Source organism: Castor canadensis, chromosome 14 (genome assembly GCF_047511655.1).
Source record: "Castor canadensis chromosome 14, mCasCan1.hap1v2, whole genome shotgun sequence".
In the NCBI taxonomy this organism is placed as follows: Eukaryota; Metazoa; Chordata; class Mammalia; order Rodentia; family Castoridae; genus Castor; species Castor canadensis.
In genome coordinates this window covers 76,718,293-76,741,219 of record NC_133399.1, presented here as the reverse complement: position 1 = coordinate 76,741,219, position 22,927 = coordinate 76,718,293, and the positions used below count along the sequence as shown (strand labels likewise).

The 22,927-nt window shown below is 42.2% G+C and overlaps 1 protein-coding gene across 7 annotated transcripts in view; it reads right to left on the bottom strand.

Annotated features, from left to right (window-relative positions):
- Fat1 (FAT atypical cadherin 1) overlaps positions 1-13,966 on the bottom strand; it is a 120,915-nt gene extending 106,949 nt beyond the window's left edge. For 5 of the 7 annotated variants that reach the window (XM_074054780.1, XM_074054783.1, XM_020165402.2 and 2 more), the window contains exon 1: positions 13,829-13,966. The gene's annotated coding sequence lies outside the window, so the exon portion shown is untranslated. Of the gene's footprint in view, positions 1-11,122; positions 11,296-13,004; positions 13,498-13,828 lie in introns of those variants that run through there. The other 2 variants (XM_074054782.1, XM_074054781.1) reach the window with 2 other exon arrangements.
- Between the last annotated feature and the right edge of the window lie 8,961 nt (positions 13,967-22,927).

Sequence of the window (22,927 nt, the reverse complement as noted above, 5' to 3'; positions counted from 1 at the left end):
TACTACAGATACCACCACGCTCATGTTTTACATGGAGTAAAACATAAGAAACTGCATTGAAGAGCATGATATTAAATAAGCATTCTTGTTTGTTTGAGGAAGCACATTATACTTTAGGAGACATTATTGCTCTTATCCACTTTTACAACGAAGTATTACACCGGGATTCTATTGTAAGCACTGCAAATATTTTTTGCTTAACTTTACAAATAAAATATTATGCAGCCGTCAAAAAGCATTAAGATAGAATTTCATACACTGATATGTAAAGATATTAAGATTCATTAACTGGAAAAATTAAGCTGAACACAGTTATGCTTGTTTTTTTAAAAAAATAAGAAAGGCAGATAAAGTGTGTGTGCACATGCACATATTCATGTGTGTGTTTGAAAATGGAGGAAAATTCTAGACAAAAAAAACCTTAACTTCTGGGGATAGGAAGAAGGAATAGACAGAGGAATGTGTGCTCTGTCTACTATCCTTTCACTATCTTTTAGCATATGCTTACATCTTTACCAACTGTTCACTCCTTTAATTATTGAATTCCTTCAACTAATATTTATAATGAGCAAATATTTAATGAGTCATGTATAGCTCTTGATGCTAGGGATTTAAAAGTGAACCAAATGACCAAGACCTGATGGAAGATACATTTCCTGGGGGGAAGACTAGACAAGCAAGAGTACATCAGATGATGAGGGGGCTATGGAGGAAACAAAACAGGGCAAAAGACATCTGGCCAGGAACCCGAAAGAAAAGAGAAAACCCTAAATTCAAAAGGGCCTTGGTACTTTTGACACATAGCAGATAATGCCAGATCCTCTGTGACACTGTGCGATGGTAAGCATTACTGCTCATCTCCCCCCAGAAAAAAAACCCTTGGCATTTGTCCCTAGTTGTGACAACTAGCAGTTATCTCTGCACCTTGCCAAATGTCCTCAGGCACTCACTCACCCCTAATAGAACAGCAGTTTAAAAACACCACCAAGAACCACCGTGGCTGAGGGCACTGAGGGAGGGGCAGGGGGAGAACAGATCATGGAGGTGGAGACAGTTTTATTAACTTTCTTTTTTTTAGATTCACAGAAAGCAAAGATAGTTTCCCTTTGACATCTCATGTCAGCATATTTGTCAGAACTAATAAACCAATATTGCTACATCATTATCTTTATATTACCTAAAGTCCCTACTTAATTCAGATTTCCTTAGATTGTACCTACTGTCCTTTCTCCAGTCCAGGATCCCATACAAAACACCACAGCACATTTGGTTGCCATGTCTCTTTGGACTTCTCTGGACTGCAGGTTTCTCACTTTCCTTGTTTCTAACAACCTTGACAGTTTTGAGAAGTACTCAGGCATTTTGCAGAAAGTTTCTCAGGCAGTCCAGGCATGGTGGCTCACTTATGTCTGTTATTACAGCTACTGAGGAGACAGGGAAGCAGAGATGGAGAGGATTGTGGCTAAAGACAGCCAGGGCCAAAAGTTAGCAAGACCCCATCTCTACCAATTAACCCAGCTAAGCAGGAGCCACGGGCAGGAGGATCACAGTCTGATGGTCCCAAAGGAAAAAAAGGGGAGACCCTACCTGAAAATAAAAAAAAAGGGGGGTAAGGGATGTGGCAGAGGACCTGCCTAGCAAGTGCAAGGCTCTGAGTTCAAACCCAAGTACCTAAGAAGGAAGGAAGGATTCCTCAGGCAAAACGTCCCTCAACTGGAATTTGTCTGATGTTTCTCCCATAATTAGACTGGGCTTGGTTGTGGAGAGGATCACAGGAAGTGTCAAGTCATTTTCCTCACATCATATCAACATGACTTAGCAACGTTGACACTGACCTCCTTTGACTGAGATGCTGTCTGCCAGGTTTCTCCATAGTCAAGATATTCCTCCTCCTCCCGCCCCACTTCTTGTATTGTATTCTTTGGAAGGAAGTCACACTCAAGCAAGCTGTACAGAATTATGCTATCCAAATTACTTAGAACTCATCTATAAAGTCTGTCTGTCTATTCCACCCTATATATGTATATTTATTCAATCATTTTTTAGGACTTCAGATTTTACTACAAATACAATGAGAAACCACCAGAGGGAAGTGCATCATGGAACTGAAAGTAAAAACAGGTTTCAGTGGTATTTGTGTTGAGAAATACAGGACAAGGGGAAAAGGCTGGAAGGAGGTGAGAGACCAGGGTGGCTTGCCCCAAAACGGTAGTGACAAAAGTGAGGAAACGTAGCCAAATTCTGGACCAACTTCAGGATTTGCTGACGAACTAGAGGGGAAAAGGGAGAAGAGAAAGAAAAAGAAAGGGAAGACTGAAGAATGAGTAAGTTTTAGGGAGTTCAGTTTTGGACAAGATGTTAGAAGTTTCTATAGTTTGGAAGTGGCCTCCAAAGGCTAGTGCCTGAAGGACTGGTTGCCAGCCTGTGGTGTACTGGGAGATGGCAGAACCTTTAAAAGGCAGGGCCTAGTGGAAGGAAGTTAGGTCACTGGAGGTGTGTCCTTGAAGGTGATAGGGGACCCCAGTCCCTTCCTCTCTTTATTTCCCCTGCCACCATGAGGTGAACAGACCTCCTCCGTCATGAGCTCACACAATGATGTACTATGCTGCCACAGGCCCAAAACAACAGGACCAAGTGACCACAGATAGGAACCTCTGAAACTGTGAACCAAAATAAACCTTTCCTCCATCTAAATTGATTATCTCAGGTATTTGGTCACAGCAACAGAAATCTGAATAACACAAGACAGCCTACTGGTTACCAAGTAAAAACTTCTAATGGACAGACAGGTATGTAGAGAGGCTAGGCCTGGAGGTAAAGACTTTGAGTGTCATAATGTAGAAGATGGCACTTAAAACCATAAAACTGACAGAGATTATAAACTGAAGAGAACACAGACAGAAGGAAAAAGAAGAAACCAAGGATGGAGCCATGATGCTCCCCAAGACTGGAGCAGCAGAGAAGGAGGAAGAAACAGCAGAGAGAACAGACAGTAGCCACTAAGATAGGTAAGGAAACCAAAAAAAGAAAAAGGAAGAGTGATGTGTCAAGAAACAATAGCTTATAAACCTTTTAGAGCATTTGAAGCCTAACACCGTAACTTGGAAATGACTCATAAATACTCCCTGATGCTACACTGTCCTCACCACCACTGCTTAAAGGCACTGGACCTTCCCCCCAAGCCCCCAAAGTCATAAGGAAAATGCCCAACATACAAAATTGCAGCAGCTGTCATGTCTCCCTGTGTTCCCACTCAGTCTAATCACTACCCCTGCCATCTCCCAACAGCACCCCAAACCCCCCATCACCTTCCACAACCTGCCCACCACAGTTCTTGCAGGACACAGAACAGCTGCAGTAACTTTATGGACCATATGCACTTTTGACTAACAGAATGCCACTGATGAGAATAAGTTATTAAATGTAATCCTTTGATCAAAAAGAAATCTACTTTTCAGGAGATATAATTAACCCTATGGTAATGTAAATAAGAACTGTAAACTTGGGTTTTACTATAAAATGCCATGATCAAACTATGGTGTTGCTCCACGCAAAACTAACGGTAAAGCTAAGAGGAAAAAAAAAGATACTTAACACTATTTCACCTGAAAAGAATGTTATTACCTAGATAGCATGCTTATGAAAATTAAACTCCAAAAAACCACTGAAGCCCAGGGCTACACTTTGATATTTAGAAGGTGATCACATGACTTGAACTTACAATAAAATACATTTTCCAAAGTGAAAACAAAGAATGTTTACTTAGTTCAGACTTTAGGGAAAAGAGCCTTGGGTTTAAAGCTTAAATATCTTTAGTATAGATTTCTGAAAATCCATAAATCCAGGAAGAAAAGTAATTTTTCTGGTAAAAATATGATATTAATATCCTCATAATTCTTTATTAGGGAGACGTTCATGTAAAATGCTCCAATCTATTAGAGCGAACGCACATTCTCCACAGAACAGAGCCCAGCCTCTGTGCTGAGAATATTAACTGCACCTATTCACATATCTAGAGCTAACGCTTAAGATTTAGAAGTGCTTCGTAGGCACAGGGACCAGATGGTAATACACAATGCACAAATTCTGTTAATCGTTAGTATACCTATAGAGAGGTTGCCATTCTTATATACACAGTCTCAGTCCTCCACACATTAGGAAAATACCATTAAACTTTTCATTCCACATAAAACAAAATACACAAAGATGTTATGTTCTCCCTCACTGCCTCCTCCCATGACCTCATTCTGAATCGACAGAGCATCTCTGCAACTCGTTCCTGAACTTTACCTTAATGCTTATTTTAGGGTCACTTGTTTGGGGGCAGGGGGTGCGAGAAATTGAACCAAAGGCCGTGCACATGCTAAGCAAATGCTATACCACTGAGCTTACACCCCACCCCCCCCCCCCCCCCCCCGCAGAGGAACTCAGGGCTTTCCCCTTGCAAAGCAGGAGCTCTACCACTTGAACCATGCCTCCAGTCCATGTTGTTCTGGTTATTTTGGAGATGGAGTCTCTTGAACTATTTGCTCAGACTGGCCTCAAACTGTGCTCCTCCCCATCTCAGCCTCCCAAGTATCTAGGATTACAGATGTGAACTGCCAGCGCCCAGCAAAGTCTTTCCTAAAGCCCTCAGAGGTACAAGGAAGCTAAACACATTTTCAAAGCAATATCACAAAGCTGTTCAAAAGACAATACAAAATAAAAATGAGTCTTGTTTAAAAATACCATATATTAAAAAGATAATTTCTAAAATCATTTAATAGAAGTTAAAAATTAGTATCTTATGAAAAAAAGCCAGTTACTCTGCTATAATCAATTCACAGCTTCCAGAAACATAACAAGGGGGGAACCCTCCATTTTTCTAATAAATTATAATAGCCATACAATACTTTTAAGAGCTTTCATTCTTATACTTAAAAACTAGTGAGTAGATCTGCTTATTTTCTGGGTGCATGTTTTTTTTGACAGCACTAGGACTGAACTCAGGACCTCATAATTAGTAGGCAAGTGCACTTGAGCCATGTGTCCAGGGCTTTCTGATTTAGTTAAACTTTTCAGGTAAGGTCTCCAGCTTTTTCCCAAGAATCAGCTGGAATTACAGATGTACATCACCACATCTGGCTTGTTTTTTGAGATAACTTTTTTGCCTAGGATGCCTAGAAGCCAGGTCCTCCTACTCTCCACCTCCCAAATAGCTGGAGGTAAGGTGCACCTGGCCCCTAATTTGTTTTAATCCATCTTAACAGAATTTTCAGTAAAGATGAGAGAGCTATGAACCTAGACTGAGAAGCAGCTTTACGCTTGGTTGTAGTATTTTGGTAACTCCACATGTATGTTTCAGTTTTGATTAGAGCTACAATAAGTCTAACTACTCCTGCAAGTCTTAATTCAAATAGTACCTCTAAATAATAAACTTATTCCAATTTAACTGAGAGTAGTCTTCAAACTACTGACCCAACAATGCAGAACCACAAATCTCCCGCAGGATGTATAACTTCAGCATTTACACAACATAATCAAGCCAAAATAAAATGTTAAAGGTGCTCTCACCCCACGGAAGGAAAACACGTTTTTCAGGAGCCTCTGTAGAAGTCTAATCCACCTACTATTACATGAATCTAGAGAACATGTCTATTAGTAGTACAAACGCGACTCTGTTCCTAGTTGTTCTATGCCATTGTGACATAAAGTCAAGACAGGTACATTTTTGGCTGAGGGAAGCAGTCTTTCTCTCAGTCGCAAACACGACCAGTGTGCATTATTCACCCCCAACTACTGCATCCTCCTTCCAGGACAAGCTTCATCCACAGAGGCTCATTAAACAGATGATTTAAGATCATCTCACCTCACATATTTTTCTCTGCAAACAGAAATCATTTACATCACGTTGTGGTAGGGTAGCCAGTTGTTCACACTGGCTACTTCTTCCACTCCCAGATTAGTAAGGTTTAATTATGGGTCAAATTATGTTCCCTGCGTACTTAGGTACACATATAGGCATTCAACAAATGCCCTATGTATAGTAAGAAAGTGGAAGTCATCCAGAGAAAGTCCTTTACCTTCCTTCCACTCCTTAAAATATTTTCTTGGCCCATTCTCCCTTCTGCTCACCCCTCAGAAGAGATGGGCCCCACCCTGCCTGTAGAACGACATCCCGATGCCAGACAATTCTGCCTCTCCTGCAACTCTTCTTCCCCTAAATTATCTATGGAACTCAAGCAGTAACAATTCCTTCACCACAGCAACCTTTTGCTGAGCCTACAAACACAGATTCTTCCCTGCTTTAAAATAACTTCTACTGTTCTGGTGACTCACTCAGCTACTTCAGAGGTGAAGACCGGGGCTAGGAAAAAAGGCAGTGACACTCCCATCTTAACAAATAAGTCAGGCATGGTGGCACAAGGCAGACTCTATGTAGAAGGCTCAGGTAAAAACAAGACCCTAATCTGAAAAATAACTAAAGCAAAAAAGGACTGGGGTATGGCTCAAGTGGTAGAGCTAGAAGCCCTGAGTTCAAGCCCCAGTACCACCAAAAAACTCAAATTTCTCTCAAACCGGCACTTCCTTTAAATTCACACCTTTACTTCTTCTTCTGACAAAGATCTCAAAAAACAAACAAAAATTCTCAGCACCACCTTGACTTCCTTCACACTCCTTCTCCCCTAAAAACATTACCATTATCTGCAAAACCCTTCAAATCCATCCTGGCAACAGCAGCAGCTTCTTGTGGCATCAAAAACAAATGTCAAAAATCAAATGACCTTTCTTCAGTGCTCATCTTCCCTGATCAGATGTCACATCTAATGTTACTTACCCTTCTCCCCAACACCCTGGTGTCCTCCATACTGTCAGACTGCCTGAAACAAAGAGGCGATCTATAACAGGTAAAAAAAAACAAAAGGTGCCACCCTTTCCTGATTCTCTCCAATGCTCATCTTTATGCTACCTCTTTCACCTGAAAGTTTCTGGCTTCCCATGCTTGCTCTACATACCTATGTCTCCACCACTGAAGAGCTATCTGATCCACTCCACTCCAATCATAAAAGATTACCACTGAATCCCACACTCAAGCCCCAAACTCTCTGGTGCCTTGGAACTCTTGGTGAAATACCTACAGACCAAATTTATAGTCTTTTGATCATTCCCCACGGCAGAATAACAGCTCTTCCACTTTAACTAATTCCCCCATGTTTGCAACCTAAGAAATTAAACAGAAAGGAAGGGATTGGAAGACCTACAACTTGGTATCCAGCCCTAGCTAATCAACCCTGTGAACTCAAGTTACTGTGTCCTGTGGCTCCCATCTGAGAAACCACAAGCGGGACTAAAACTTTTATACTTTCCCTCTTCCCTCAATTTCAGGGTTGCTATTACCTTTTATTCCTACCTGCCAAACTTCCATTTCTAAAAAGTTATCTGGACTTGACATTTTTTTCTTTCTCATTTTCTCAAAACTGTTCCTTTTCATCTCGGGTGCTACTACCCAGCTCACAGACACAGTGTTTCAGTCATTTGGTATTCCTGTTTTCCGGCCCCCATGCAATCTAGTCAAACTTCTTTGTGATACTACTACCAAGTTTGAAAATTTCATTTCCTCTTGGCCTGCTGACTAAGTGTATTCCTCTTAGCCTTGTATTAAAGGATTCTGATAATCTGACCTCTATTTTTCTAATCTAATCCCACTATTACTTCCTGTTTCATACCAAAAAGGTATACTTCCCATGGACTTGGTGCCTAATCAAGCAACCAACTGCCTTGAGCTAATGACACCACTGCTGGCTGGGACTGCCATCTAATTCAGTACCTACACTTCTTCCCTTCTGAAAGGCAATGTAAACATAACTATTTTATTTTTCCTGTCCTCCACTTCTCCTATACAACTCAGTTATCTTTATCTTTCAACATCTCCTTCTTGTCCTGTTCTTAAACCCTGCCCCATAAAAATTATCCAGCATGTCTTTTTAGCCAACTTGAGTCACTATCACATATTTTTCTGTGTTTTAACTTGACAAAGGAAAAAAGATTGACTCATAACTCAAGTGAAAATAGAACTAAAGAAGCATTGAAGATAAACTATCTAAACTTCTTCCCACAGATGACATGATACACTTTGGCCCCCAGTTTCTTTTCTCTCATTCACCAAACCTCACAGCACACTAGGCTACCAACAACCTGGTTGGCACATTATTTCCTCCCCTTAAGTTATTCCTTCCTGATCCTCTCTCCTCTCAGACCTGCCATCTAGACCCCTAGCTAGCTCAGGTGCCATGATGGACTATCTTGACCCTCGTAAGAGTCCCTTATTACACACTGGACTGTAAGCTCCTTAAAGATATGAAACCCAGTTTATTCACCTCTGTATATTAATGTGTTAAACCCAATGTTTGGCACAGGTGGGATTCACAGTTGTTGGATGGGTGAGTGGACAGATAGATGAAGAATTAAGAATGGAGAATGAGAGGCAAGACTGACTATGGGCAGGGAGATTCAATGGAGGAATAATGTAAGAAAATTAATACTTCCATCCCTCTCAATTTAGCAGAAAGCAGGCACAACCTCCAGGCCAGTGACAACACTACAAATGGCAGCCCTAAACAGCTCTTAGTTTCCAGAAGACCCAAAACAAGGTCACCAGCCACTTCAAAATGCTTCAAATCTGGCTCTGGGTGAAGCCAGGTCTGTGTCTGTCCTGCAGACCTGGTCACAAAGCTCTATACTTTAATAGTCTATGAAGGATAAAGATTAAATAATGACTAAATTTCTTAAATGGCTTACAGAAGACACTTAAGTAATTCATACACTTATCTCCACATGTACAATGAACCCTGGGGATTAAGCAAGAATTCAGGCAATATTTAAAGCTGGAGCTTTTCAGAAAAGATGAGTTTAAAAAAAATTTTTTTTAATTTTCAATTGTGCAATATACAGATTCCTAATCTCCTAATCTGGCTGAACATATTTGTTAAGTAAAATGTTCCTCTCAGTATGAGAGGAGAAAATGGCAATTTTCAGATCTTAAGTGACACATCACCTATTTTAAAAATTCCTTTCCAGAGTCTAAGGATAAAGTGACACTGCAAACTGAACAACCAAGTGAGATCAAGAGATAGACCTTGGTTTCACCATCTATATATAACTGCTCAAAGAAAAAAAATCACATTTTCCTACTGTAAATTCCCACTCATAAATATAAAATGCACCCAAAGCCCTATGGCTTCCTCTCCTCATCAGGTTCTTCAGGCCACAAAGTAGCCAGAGACACATTTAATGCAACAACAGTGTTTTCATCTGATGTGGTTTATTGAGTTTATGTAAAATCAGCCAAACTTGGGTGGAAATCAGGTAATAATAGGCTTTTTTTTTTTTTTTTTGAGACAGGTTCTTACTATGTAGCCCAGGCTGGCCTCCTGCTTTAGCTTCAAGTACTGCACCACAATGGCCAACAGTAGACTTGACAAGAGCTAAAACATCACCGCCAAGATCCCTCCTACTTCTAACATTTAAAGAAATGACTACTTCAGAGGTGGCCCAACAGCTACGTAACCACAGACGCTACAGAGACAGGGAGTCAAGAAAATGAAGACGGTATTAGTTTGCACACACATTTTTAACTCAACTTAAATAATGCATGAGGATGATGAGAGCCCAAAAGATATTTCTAGAAACTAATTAAGATATAAAGGAATATGTACAGCTGGCCCAAATGATTTTATGATGCTCTCTAACAACCTTTCTTCCTTTCACAGTGACAAAAAAAATTGGCTTATTTAAGATGATAATTTTTCAAGCAATGGATGCACAAATGCAAACTTATAATCAAAACTTACACTGACTGAGCTTTGTTAAATGCCAGGTTTGAGTTTATGTCAATTGTAACTTACAAAATTATGTTTTAAGTATTTTGTACATCTTAAAATTTAAATACAAAACAGGATGGATAGTTCTAATTTTGAGATCAGAGCTGTCCTTCTAAGACGAATACCAGAAATAACCAATATAAATGGAAACCTTTTCATGAGTACCTGAAAAAGTAGATGTGTTGGGAACACAAAATTGACTCTGTAAGAGTCTCAATGAAAAACACTACTAATGCCTAGTTTTAACACAAGCAAATATCTTCTAAGACTGTTAAGACACTGAATATGAGCCTTACGAATCTGCTTTTGAAAAAGTTAAATAAGCAATTGCAGGTTATGTGCCTTTTAAATCTTTTCCTGTTTTAAGAGTCACTGTAAAGATTCAGTATAAAAAACAAGCATCTCCTCTACCAGGCACCAGGGAGTTCCTAAACAAAACCCACTTAATAAAACCATAGTTCAGACATACGCAAAAAAAATTAACTGCACAGAAAATATTTATGAGTTTACTTTCCTAACACATACAATTGCGTCCTTGTTTCCAAAGGCCTGCAATTCACATGGTGGTGGGGGGGGGCGTGTTGCAGACAAGAGAAAGTTAGCTTCCTAAAAGAAAAGAGCACAGAGCGCGCTGAGTAAACTAAGGCACAGAAAAACCAGAATCTGTTTCTTTAATAAAGGTTTAAATAGGAGTTTGTCTCCCAGAGAACATGGAAAGCACTGAACATTTAGCCCCGCAAAGTCGCCGCACTCAGCCAGCAGCGTTAAAACCTCGGGCACAAAAACATCTACAGAAGTCTGCGACTCCATTTCAAAGACCCGCTCTCAAGGACCGGCTTTCTTTTCATCTCACCTGCAAGGAAAACGCTGGTGAAACCGGCAGAGTAGGTCACTAGGAGCTGGCCGGAGGGCTGCGGGGCGCAGGCGGGGCGCGCGCGGGACGTTTCCGCGCGCCCCGGGCCACGGCCACCGGGAGCCCCGCGCGGCGCCGCTGTGGCTCCCAGCAATGGCTCCGGGGCCCGCTCCTCTCGGTAATTACCATTCCCTTCACGTCGCCAATTATCCCCCTCCCTGCGCATCGCATCCTCCCCGGGCTCTCCAAGGGGGAAGGAGGACTTGAGTTCCCACCACCTTCCAGGGGGCTCGCTCTTCTCTTTCCTCGGGAATACCGAGTTCTGAGCTGGACAGCACAGACAGCAGCCGCGGCGCCGCGCCCTAGCCCTTTTCCCTTCGAGCCCCAACTTCACTGCCATCAAACTTACTGCAAAGTTGATTAGAGGTGGCGGCGGCGGGCACCTTGTCGCCTTAGCGCGCCCCCGAGCTGGGCACCGGTCTGCCGGGGACCTCACTGGGCCCGCACGTCCGCATGGTGCTGGTGGCCGCCCCGCCACTCGCTCGCCCCTCTCCGAGCGGCCCCGAGCCGCCCCGTGCCGCCGGAGTGCCCGGTCCCCGGCGTCGGCTTGGCCCCGGCGCCGCTCGCTCCCGGCACGTTGGAGATTCCTCCGCCCGCGGCCACGCCCGCTTGCGCCGGCGCTCGTTTCTCCAGCGCGGAAACTCCGGCCGAGTCTCCGAGTCTCCGAGGCTCGGGGACTGAGTGCCCGCGGGTCCCGGGCGGCCACGCCCCGCACGGGGTCAAAAAAGCTCCCGTCTCCACAAAGGCTAACTACGTGTGGAGAGAACAGCAAGCGCCCATTTTGCCCATATTGGGTGATATTGCGATAAGGCAGGAACGATTTGGGGCTTTTTAGTTATGGCCAGCGCACGGATAGTGGTGGAAGGAATTAACAAGGAATGTTCTGTCTCTGCTAGGAAAGGGGAAACCGCGAACTCAAAAAAAAAAAAAAAAAAAAAAAAAACAGCGAGGGCCAAAGGAAAAAGCTCCCCGGGAATCCCTTTAGAGTTTTACAACCTCCAGGAAATCCCTCAATTTGCATTTGAATGTCTCTTTTCTGGGCCTGCAACTGTTTGGTGGCGTAAAATACTACTGAAGGCTGCAAAGGAATGCAGTTAGATCGGAATCTACTTCCTCCAGAAATCAACACTAAGTCCGGGAATAGGCAAATGTTTCCTCGGCGACCTCTTTGTGCAGACATAGTCAGAACCCAGAACCTCCCGGCCCACCAGATAGCGAGCCCCAACGCCGGCTGCTCCCCTGCGGGTACCCCCAGCTCCGGGGTCTGAGGGACAAAAGGCAGGCGAGCCGCCTCGTGTACGTTCTCAGCCCTATATTCCTCCCCAACAAGCCCACATACTGTGAACCCAGTCTAACAACTTCAAGTTTCTCCTACGATCAGAAGCCCCACTCCCGAGCGCCCAGTCTGCGCATCCCGGGACTGAGAACCCATCGCAAGCGCGGGCAAAGCTCCAGACCTGGCTTAGCGCAGTTGAGACTCAGCCGAAGCCCAGAGTGCTTCGGAGAATTGGGATGCAGCCCGGAGAACTGGGCGGGCATGACCTCGTAAAGTTTGTGGAGCTCAAACATTTTAACACCGCGAGGACTAAGAGATCTGATTTCCCTGGGACCAGGGGAGGAGGCTGCAGGAGAAACAGCAAGGCACAGGGGGGCGAGAGAGGCAAAGCGTGTAGTTCCTTGGTTCAGTGTTAAAGTAGTCATTTTTTTAAGCCATCTTAAAGAAGGTGATTGAAAAATATAATGGTGTCTAGCAGATTATGACTGGGAAGAAAAAGTCAGGCCCGCAGAGTGTGCTGATTCGTACGTAGCACTATACTGTATTCCCTGCTCACAATTCAGAATACACACAAATGCCCACACTCAGCAAATGTAAATACATCATTCAAAGACTTATTTGATCACGGCTACCATTAACGCCAAATGCTCCTGGAGTTACAGGTCAATTTCATACGTGGAACACGTCGAAAGTGGTTGACCTGATCTCCAAGTTCAGCCCGTTTGGCGCCCCTTGCTGAATTTTAACTCTTGGCAAAACACAACCACTCAAGAACCACGCAGCTGTTGGGGGGTGGGGAAACAGAAGACTTGGGGTAGTGCTAAAAGGGGAAAGGAAAAACAATTTTTAAAAGTACAAAGATGCCACTTCGTAACATAAAAATCACAGAATTTTCTAAATGGCACAAAACAATTCCTGGAGAAAATTACTATTATTAATAAATATTACCACGTACAAAAACATCTGTTTGAGAATCCCGATTTTCCCGTCTCACTGAGAAACCTAGTTGCCTGGAAGAAGTTGCACTTTGTCACCACAGGAACCGCTGAGAGCCAAAAATGTAGACTACGGTGCTGCCACGATCCTGTGGCCCCAACCGAATGAAATGGAGAGGACTTGCTTCACATAAAGGAGAGAAATGTGGCTCAAGCTCCACATATGTCCTTTAAATAGTCAGCCTTCCCTAACCCTGTCCCCAGAGGCTCATGGAAATTAGGTGGAAGGGAGACGGTTCCCAAAACAAAATCGCTTTCCACAAGACCGCTTCTGCATCCAGTCCAGCCAAGCTGTTTTATAGAAGTCGTGTAACGTATCATCCGGGTGGGTAAATGAAGCCTGGGGTGATAGCGACCAAGTTGGCGTCCACGTCCCTGGAACGCCCCGCAGGTCCAAGTTCGCGGTCCGAGCGGAATCCGGCAAGCAGCGCGCCTTGCCGGAGGCCCGGACTAGAGGGCGCTGCGCCCCTGCAGATCACGCGGTCCCCAATGCGCCCTTCCTGGGCACCATTTCTATAATAAGTTACATTCCAAATAACGCACAAACGGTATCTGAAGTTCTTTTGAACCGTGCCCGGCAGGTATTTTATGAATTATAAAGGTTAGGCATACAGATCTTTCATTCCCGAGCCGTACACAGCCAGAGGGGTGGTGTGCGGTTCCCTGAGCGCAGAGCCTGTAAGATGCACACGCACCCAGCACTCGCTAAGAACCAAACACACCACGCTATTCATTTACGTTCCAACTTAAATACAAAAAGGCATGCACTAACAAAAGAACTCACCACGGTAGCCTGGCCCTCGGTGCTCCTCTGCACAGTCCCCAGTAGTTCGGAAATCCCCACGCGGCTTGGATATTTGTTAAGAGCAGTGTTTGAAGTGCCAACTTTGTGTCCCTCCGATCTTCAGCATATCCCCAACCAGAGTGCGATCAGTCGGCACTGCCGGGACCCAGGTGGCCGCATCTCCAGAGGCTTCCGACCGGGGGAAAGTTGAGCACCAAAAGAGGAAGAAAAGAGCGCGCAAGGGCGAGAGAGAGAGGGCCGGTGAGAAGCCAAGTTTGTCAGGACATGTCCAGGCAGCTAGCAGCCGAGTTGAGGAGTTGCGGCCGGGAGCTGCGGCGGATCGCTGCCTCTTTTCCCCACTCCTGCCCTCTTGGGAGCAGCTGGGGGAGGGGAGGTGACGTCAGTGCCCCGCCTCGCCCCCGGCTCCCCGGCGCAGACGGGGTTCTCCAGTGGGTCGGCCTCCCGGGCAGTTGCGGCTGCAGACGCCAAGGCTGCCGCAGGCCCCCCTACGGCTGCGGTGTAGATGGCCGCAGCGTCCCCAGGGCTGTTCTCCTCCCTGCCGAGTCTTCGGGGTTCAGCCAAGCGCTGGCCTTTCTCGCACCCAGTACCCGAGCGGCCCAGGGGCCGGCTGCGCGCACCTCTCGGGTTTCCCAACCCCCTCGGGCAGCGTTTCCCACGCCTCGGACTGCAGGTGATGCTCTTCCTCTTCTGCAGCTGAAACTCGTCGCGACGTGTCGCCTGCCGGATTTTCGCAGAGCGGAAGCGTGAACCGTCTCTGCAGACTGGACTGGACGACTTGTACTTTGTAGTGCTCCAACTTCTGGATGTGATAGGTTTAAAATAGTTCTTGTGCTCTAGCGCTGTTTGTGGTCTTTGTGTTGAAAATCACTGTGCCGGGTTTTAATTTTCAAATCCTTTTAAAATGCTCCTACGTTTTTAGACCTAGTCTGAAGCACGAAGGATCTGAGGGGTGAGAGGAAGAGTAGGGGAGGAGCCGATTTTTAATGGGTCTTACAGTGATCCCTAGTCGTAGTGACTAATACACAAATCAGATTTACATAAATACAAACCCTGTCGAAGTTTAATTTATAAATGAATGCGTCGCTTTTATGTAAAGCGTCTAGGCTCCGGGAAAATACCTGCTGTGGAATATTTTTAATGCCAGTAAAGTACCAAAATGTATTCCCTAAACAGCATGAAATTCTGAGGGAGCCATTTCTGTAAATCGACACTGTCACCAAAAAACTGACATTAAAATGTGAAGAGTCCTGGAAAAGGGGGAGGGTTAAAGGCGGGTTCTATCCACGTATTTGCATCCGTCTGTGTAACTCTATTGGTCGGTTTCGCTGGTCGTGCGTTCTGAACAACCCCCGAGGACACAGGCAACCAGGCAAGGGGTTAAAACGGTAGGGGGAGAAAGCAGTAAATACCTGGAGTATTTGTGTAGTTAGGTTGAGAGGAAGTCATGTAACTGCTCAAAGTTTCAGCGTTCTCATCTGTGATAAGGGGAAAAATGTCTGCTACCCATGGTGAAATGTATTTATTCATTAAAAAAATTATTGAACCCATTTCCCAGGGAGATAACGTTCATTCGTGCAAGCAATACACTTTTACTGAATATCATAGAACGTGCAAGCAAGCACACAGTAGGTACTTAATCTTAGTTCACTTGCGCGCGCGAGCGCACACACACACACACACACACAGAGTGTGTCTTGGTTTTTTGGGGAGGGGAGGGCTCTAGAAAACTAGGAGATGGGAAAGGACCTTAGAGGCCCCAGCAGACCCAGGAGGCAGCCGGAAGGCGCCACATTCCTGAGGAGGGAGGAGGCTATCTAAAGGAAGCCGGGCTCAAAGGCCTGCCTGTCGGTGCTCAGCCAGTTTCTCAGGCTTCAGGAATTCAACTGTACAGGCTCACTCCTTTTATGTCAAGCGTTGATATAAAAGAGTTGAAATTAGAAATTATATTACAGGTCCTCAAAATGATACACATTAATTCTAGAGATGCTGCTTTGCAACTCAATTTGGTTTGCTATACTAGTCTTCCAAATAAACCGAGTTATTTCTACTTTTAAAAAAGAACACAAACAAGAGAACTTATGTACAACTATTGATGGTATTAATTAGATAACTAATCTTAAAAGTAAGAGGGCAGATTACTTTTAACCAAACCTTTAACTGTGCTGATCGCTGTAGCGACTAGCCACGAGCAGCTACTTTCATTAAAATGAAATTAGAGGCTAGGTGCCCATGGCTCAGGCCTGTAATGCTAACTACTCAGGAGGCAGAGATTAGGAAGATCTGTTCGAAGCCAGCTCTTGGCAAATAATTCAGGAGCCATCTCAAAAAAAGCTATTATAAAAAAGGACTGGTAGAGTGGCTCAAGGGTAAGAGCGCCTGCCTAGCAAGTCTGTAGGCCCTGAGTTCAAACACTAGTGTTGCCACCAAAAAAAAAGGAAAGAAATGAAATTACATTAAGATGCAGTCTTTAGTCTAACTATCTTTCACATATTCAATATCCATATTTGGTTTCTAGTACTATTTGAGTCATCATGACTGAGTTCTGTTGGAAAACCTTGCTATAGACTTTTAAAAACTTTGATTTTGAAGAGGGGAGACATCTCTTCTTTCTTCAGTTAGCATCTTAAGCTAAATGGGCTGGCATCCAATCACTATCCTCTTGTCTCTGCCTTCCAAGTTCCTGAGATTACACGTGTATACCACCGTACCTGCTTTGCTACTGTGTCTTAAAATGCTGCATCAAATATTAAAATTGTGATGTCTCCAACACTGAGTCACTTCTAAAGTATGGGAGGACAGAATCATGGAAGGATTTACTCACTCAGCAAATATTTGTCAAGTACTAGCGATATTAGGTGAAATTATGTAGGATTCAAATTTTAATGAGCTAGGTGTGTTTAGTGATTATGAAATACTAACATGGCCTCATATCTTTGCTGAGCACAAAAACCAGGGAAAATCATAATTTAAAACAAAAATCCTAAGTCATTTTTAGGAATAGTTCTGCATCTAAATAATTCAAAGAAGTCTTGACTGACTTCTGACATCCCACCCTCTGTTCCTTTCTCATCTGCTATATTCTCCCTGCTGCCTACACTTCCTGGAAGTGGAAGGAAGAAGGAAGTTTCAGCTCTCTGTACTTCCCCAAACTCTGGAATTATTTTACCCTTTGCATTGTAATTCAGCTCTCCTTTGCTTGTGCTCTGCAAGGGGGTCATTAGGACAGAAAACTTAGTCTGTTAGAATGGGTAGAGGTTTACTATGCCTGTGAATATGTTGATATTCCTCCTCTCTTCCCAGTCAGTAAAATAAGGACTTCCTTAAAACTATGCCTTAATGATAAAATTGTATTGTAATGGTGAAATCCCCAAATTTCATTCAGGAAAATATTTGGAGGCATTACAAATCATGTACTGATGGCTAGCCATTAAAAAACAAACAAACCAACAAATGAAAACAGTACCAAGCATACCTTCATTTTAGGGATAAGTACATAGCAGAATAGGGTAGTAGTAGATTTTCCCTACAAATATATTTTCTCATGTTCTCCAAATGGTTTGGGAACAGATCTTTGCAAGATAATTATAATTCTTGTAACATTTTCCCAGCTCAATGATTGAAGGATTACAAGACTTCCTTTTTAAACAGTGAGCAAGGAATCATCCAGAAACTGTTAAAATTCTTTCTTAGTAAAAGTAGTAGAGATAGCATCTGACCTGAAGTCAGAAGACCTGGTTTGAATTTTGTCTTTGACAAATAAAATCGAAATTTACATGACTTTACAGAAATTTGGGAATCTCACTTTCCCCTGTAAAGATGGATATCGAAAATGAACAATGATGATCAATCTGATTGATTATGAGAGATATGAGTAGAGAACGATGACTGTGACAATATCATCATTCTCCTGAAGTTTACCCACTCTCTGTCACTCTGCCACTCCCATATCAGGTATGAAGCTTTGTAGAACAAAGGTGTTAAGTACCATTTATTTACTCCAGAGCAAGTTCAGTTCCACTGTGTTCCAAGTTCTTTATATGTATTATCTCATTGATTCTTATAAAATCCTAAGAAGTATTAACAATTAATTCCCTACCCCCATTTTATCAATGAGAAGCAGGTTTAAGGTAAATAACTCACACTGGGCCACCTTTTGGGCTACAACCCGTAGCAGCTGCAAAGCCAACATTCTTGTCTACTATAATATCCTAGCTCCTAATAGCTTGTACCTCATCTGCACTCTTTATAAATCATGGCTGTTTTACATTAAAGATCGGCAGTATTGTGGTTTAAGAATTGGCCTAGGAAGACAGCAAAAAGCTATCAAGTGATGGCCAGAGGGAAATGCGCCTTTCTAGCAGCTACATTGAATGTGGATAAATAATTCTTTAAAACTAGTTCCTTTAATCACAGAATGCAAGCATCACTGATTGCGTTTAGCAATATATATGTAGTACATCTATTATTTGTTTGAATTACTTATTTTCCTAGGTAGATATAAATATACTTAAGCACATTTCTTTTGAATTCAAAATCAGAGTTTGGCTTTTAACTTATTTAGGCTGAACAGCAAAAAAATACACACCAATGATTCTCAATGAATTCTGACAAAGACTATCTCACAGGATTTCATGATCAGCATTTCAATTTAAACCTTGCTTTTTCCCTTTCCAGATCTGGAACCATTGGTATTTTTCCCTCTAATTCTCCTTTTGCACCTTCATTTACGCCTTTACAAATGTATGGCAAGTAGTTTTACCATTGGAAAATTCCTTTCAGCTGTACTTTCTTCCTCATAGCATTTTGTTGTCTCAAAAGCCAATCTCAAATAGAAACCCAGAGGCTCCCATTTGAGAAATTAGGTATTGTGATGGTCCCCCAACAGCTGTTCTCTAATAGACTGTATCTCTAAACCCATCATAGTTCTATACCCCTTGTCATGGGCATGTGGATCTTTTATAGACAATGAGATGCTAGAGGAAGTATGCAAGAGGCTCCTGAAAAAAAAAAATTATCCCTCCTCCTAATAAAGATATACAAGACATTACTTGTCAGGTCAAGTACATTGTCAGGTCAAGATATCATGCAAGAGTCACCTTGCTTTCTAAAGATGAGGCCTAAACCAGAGAAGGTAGATGAGGGTGTGGATGAATTGAATCAACTCTCCCCCAAGTCAAGACTTCTTATGGGAGAGCATAAGTTTCTGTATTATTTAAGCTGGGTTGTGATAGGATTTGCAGCTGGCATGAGCCATTGCAACCAAGTAATCCCTTTTCAGTGCACTTTGAATTATTTAAAATAAAAAATAAATTAATATACTTCTTCTACTGATTGGTCAATAGCAATTGGTACCAATTGTAATGATAAAATTGAAGGATTAGCAAGTGAGTACATTATTCTGCTTGGGTCCCCTAACATAATACCCTAGACTGGATGACTTAAACAGCAGAAATTTCTTTTCTCACACTCTGAAAGCCAGAAGTCCAAGAGCAAGGTGCCAGTGTTCTTTCCTATAAGGCCTATCTTCCTGGTTTGCAGAGGGCATGTCCTTGCTTTGTCTTCTCATGAATTTCTTCCCTTGTTCTTCTTATAAAGACATCAGTCCTATTGGATTAGTGTCCTATCCTTATGTACTCATTTGATTCACTTTTTTTTTTTTTTGGGGGGGTGGGACTAGGATGTCGAATTCAGAGCTTTGCAGCTTTGCATTTGCAGGCAAGTGTACTTAATTTACACCTCCAGCCCTTTTAAGGGCCCTATCTCTATCCTATCTTTGGGCACTAAGATTTCAACTTATGATGAGGGAGGGTGGCACAATTCCACTCATAACAAAAGGTTTTAGATACAAAATGATTCAGTATTGCTATCTCTTTTTCTACCATAATAGTAAATAAAAATAAGACCATGAAATTTCATTGGTTCAAACAGAAATATTTTTCTACTCCTACTGTTCTTTCAAGTTTCCAGATACTCCCCAACATATTTTTCAATTTTTTTTTAAGGATCTCTCAAAAGTAGTTTTGGGGAATGTTAACCAAACCTGGATATCCAATAATTACCAGAGGATAAACTGATCAAGAAGCACCCACTATCAGGAAAATCCATGACATTTGGAATTTGAATTTATTTGCACCTCCAATTGCCAATACCAAATGCCAATCCAAAAAGTGAAAGCAGCTTATGTTCACTATGGTTTACTTTGTCCACACTTTGCTCTTCATTTGAAACAGAATCATTTATTTTAAAAGTTAAGACTTGTGCTGTGGTTGAAGATAGGACTCTCTGTAAGTGGGCTCTGTGGTTTTGTATGTTTAGGAAGGAAACAGAACAGAACCCCTGCTTACCCTTTTTCTATGCATCACTTTGTAAAAGTGTCTTCTCCTTTCTGGGCAGGTGTCTGAAAAACAAAGAACAAGTCATCTTTCCCTTATTTTTCCTCTCTGCTTGATGTTTGCTTGAGAGTAGACTTAAAGGAAAAATGATTCAACACTTGTTGAAATGGCAAGGCAGACTTTATTCTGGACCTTTGAGATAGCTGTGCAAACTACTCCAATGGGTTTTTGCAGTAGAGAAGAGAGATTGAACTTGTTTTATCAACTTGCAGATAAAACAAGGAAAACAGGACTTATAGCCAAGGAGCAGGGTAGGGGTGAGAGAATGGGAAATTATTAAAGTTAAGAATGAGAGAGGATCCTAGCTATACCCATGTACAGGATTCTTGCTGAAGGCAGACCAGGATGATCCAACATTATCTGGGGGATGGTTGGGGAGACAGTAGGAAATTTGATCAGATATTGAGGATGGGAGATTCTAGCTAAACAAATTTGACAGGATTATTGCTACAATTGGGCAATGTAGATCTGACAAGGGCAGATACCAAGGTCTCTACAGGGCTTAGAGGAACCTGATTAGAGCTTAATCAAGGAGAGAAACATTGTCAGCAGCTAGTTCCTTCTATTCTTTCTATTCTCCTTAACTATTCTTTTCTGAAAAGCCAAAGAAAAGAAGAGGAACATTTGTCATTAACTGTTATTAACCAAGCTTCTGAGACCCTTTGAATTTTAGCTGAAATATTTGCAAGTTAACATTGTTCGCTTGTGTCACTGGTTTATAAGAAGGTCGTTTTAGTTAAAAAGTCTGGGGCAGTAGCTAGATGAATGAAGAGAAAATGCTGTAGGTGAAAGGAGTGCAAAGTCAGAGGGTTTAGGTTGGAGTCCTGCTGCTGACAGTTCATGGCTTTGCAGCATGGCAAGTTCCTTACCATATTATGTGGCAATGTGAGAGAAGAGAAATCCTAGCAGACACCTTAACTGCGACCTCATGAGAGACCCTGGGCTAGAGCATCCAGCTAAGCTGCTCCCAAACTCCTGACCTTCAGAAACTCTGGGAGCTAACAAATATTTTTTGTTTTAAGTTGCCAAATTTGGGGGGATTTGTTACTCAGCAATCAATAAAGAGAGTTAGGATAAAGACTTTCTACGAAAATATTGTTATAAGGAATTGGAAAAGCATGGATGAGAAAATATTTGGTAAGTCATAAAGAACAGCATGAGTTAACATGTAAATCGATGGGAAGGAAATACCTAGACTAACACCATCCAGAAGAACTTGATGATTAAATGCTCCATCTGTGTCAGTGGAGATGTTCTGTCTCTGCTGTCCTGTATGTTGACATTCAGGATCTGACACGTGGCTGATGCAAAATGACAAGTCAAATTTTTTATTTATTTTAATTCATTTAAATTTAAATAGTTACATGTGGCTAATGGCTAACATTTTGGACAATGCAGTTCTAGAGACTTTCTGAATGAACAAATGGCCATTCCAAAAGCAAGTCGAAGACAGTAGAGTACATAAAAATATGGGCATGTGACTATTTATTTATTTATTTTTGGCAGTTCTGCAAATTGAACCCTGTGCATTGTGCTTAAGCACTCTATCACTAAGCAACTTCCCAAGCCCTTTTAGTTTTGAGATAGGGTCTCCCTAACTTTGGTGGACTGCCCTCAACTCAAACTCCACTTGCCTCCATCTTCCCAAGTAGTGGGATTACAGGTGTTTGCCACCCTGCCTGGATTCCAATCATTACTCTTCTAAAGGAAGACTTGCATTATTTATGAGGTCCAGAAATGATGAATTAAGAAATTTTTTCTATTCTTGTGTAATAAAGAACAATGCATTTTGCAAAATAGGTTTTCTGAGACCTCAGATAGATTTCTTTTAGGGTCTACATGTGCAGTTTATCAAATGTGAAACTGTAGATTCAACTGACTATCTCACACAAAGGGCTAATTTGCATAATTGATTGAAGAGGCAGGAAGTGAACCAATTATATCCATGGTTTCCTTAACCACACAATGCTGATTCATCTACCTGGTGCATAAGAGAGAGTTAAAAATCTGTGTTTCTTGGCACCACTTTCTTCAATAATGTCATGTGGTGAGCAGGCAACTCAAAATGCAACCTGAATTGCACTCAGCTAGTGTAGTTAGAGTTAAACCTGCCTAAAGATAGACTTTAGTGTGCTGTACATAAAATTGTATGTTAGGACTTGTAGTATATCATGTATTTCAGGCTGTTAGTAGAGTAGGGAGGCTAATCTGGATTTTCTTTTTCATTCTAAATGATATATGTTGAATTATGATCTGTAATAAAGGTAATTGTCAAGTAAATGTTGACTTGATCTCTAAGTCCCTTTGTCAGGTCAAATCATGCCTTTCATCCTCAAACTTGCAGTCACCTTTTTACAAAATAATTGCAGCTGCTCCAGACATTGATCAAGGCAGGATGAAAGGAAGAAAGGAAAATTACACTCTTTCCCCAAACTATACCCCAAATTTTTCTCTTAATGGATTAAAAGGTAAAGCTACAAGTCCAGTTGTTAAACTATTTAGAACAGAATGTAAGAAAATAATTTATTTGGGACTATGAATTTGCTATGTATGACATAAAGTGTTCTAAACATGAAAGAAAAGATTGACAAGTTCAGTTACATGAAAATAATGAACCTCTCCATTTAGCAAATGAAACCATGTTAAAAACAAAATTACACAGACTGGGAAATATCCATAAATATAA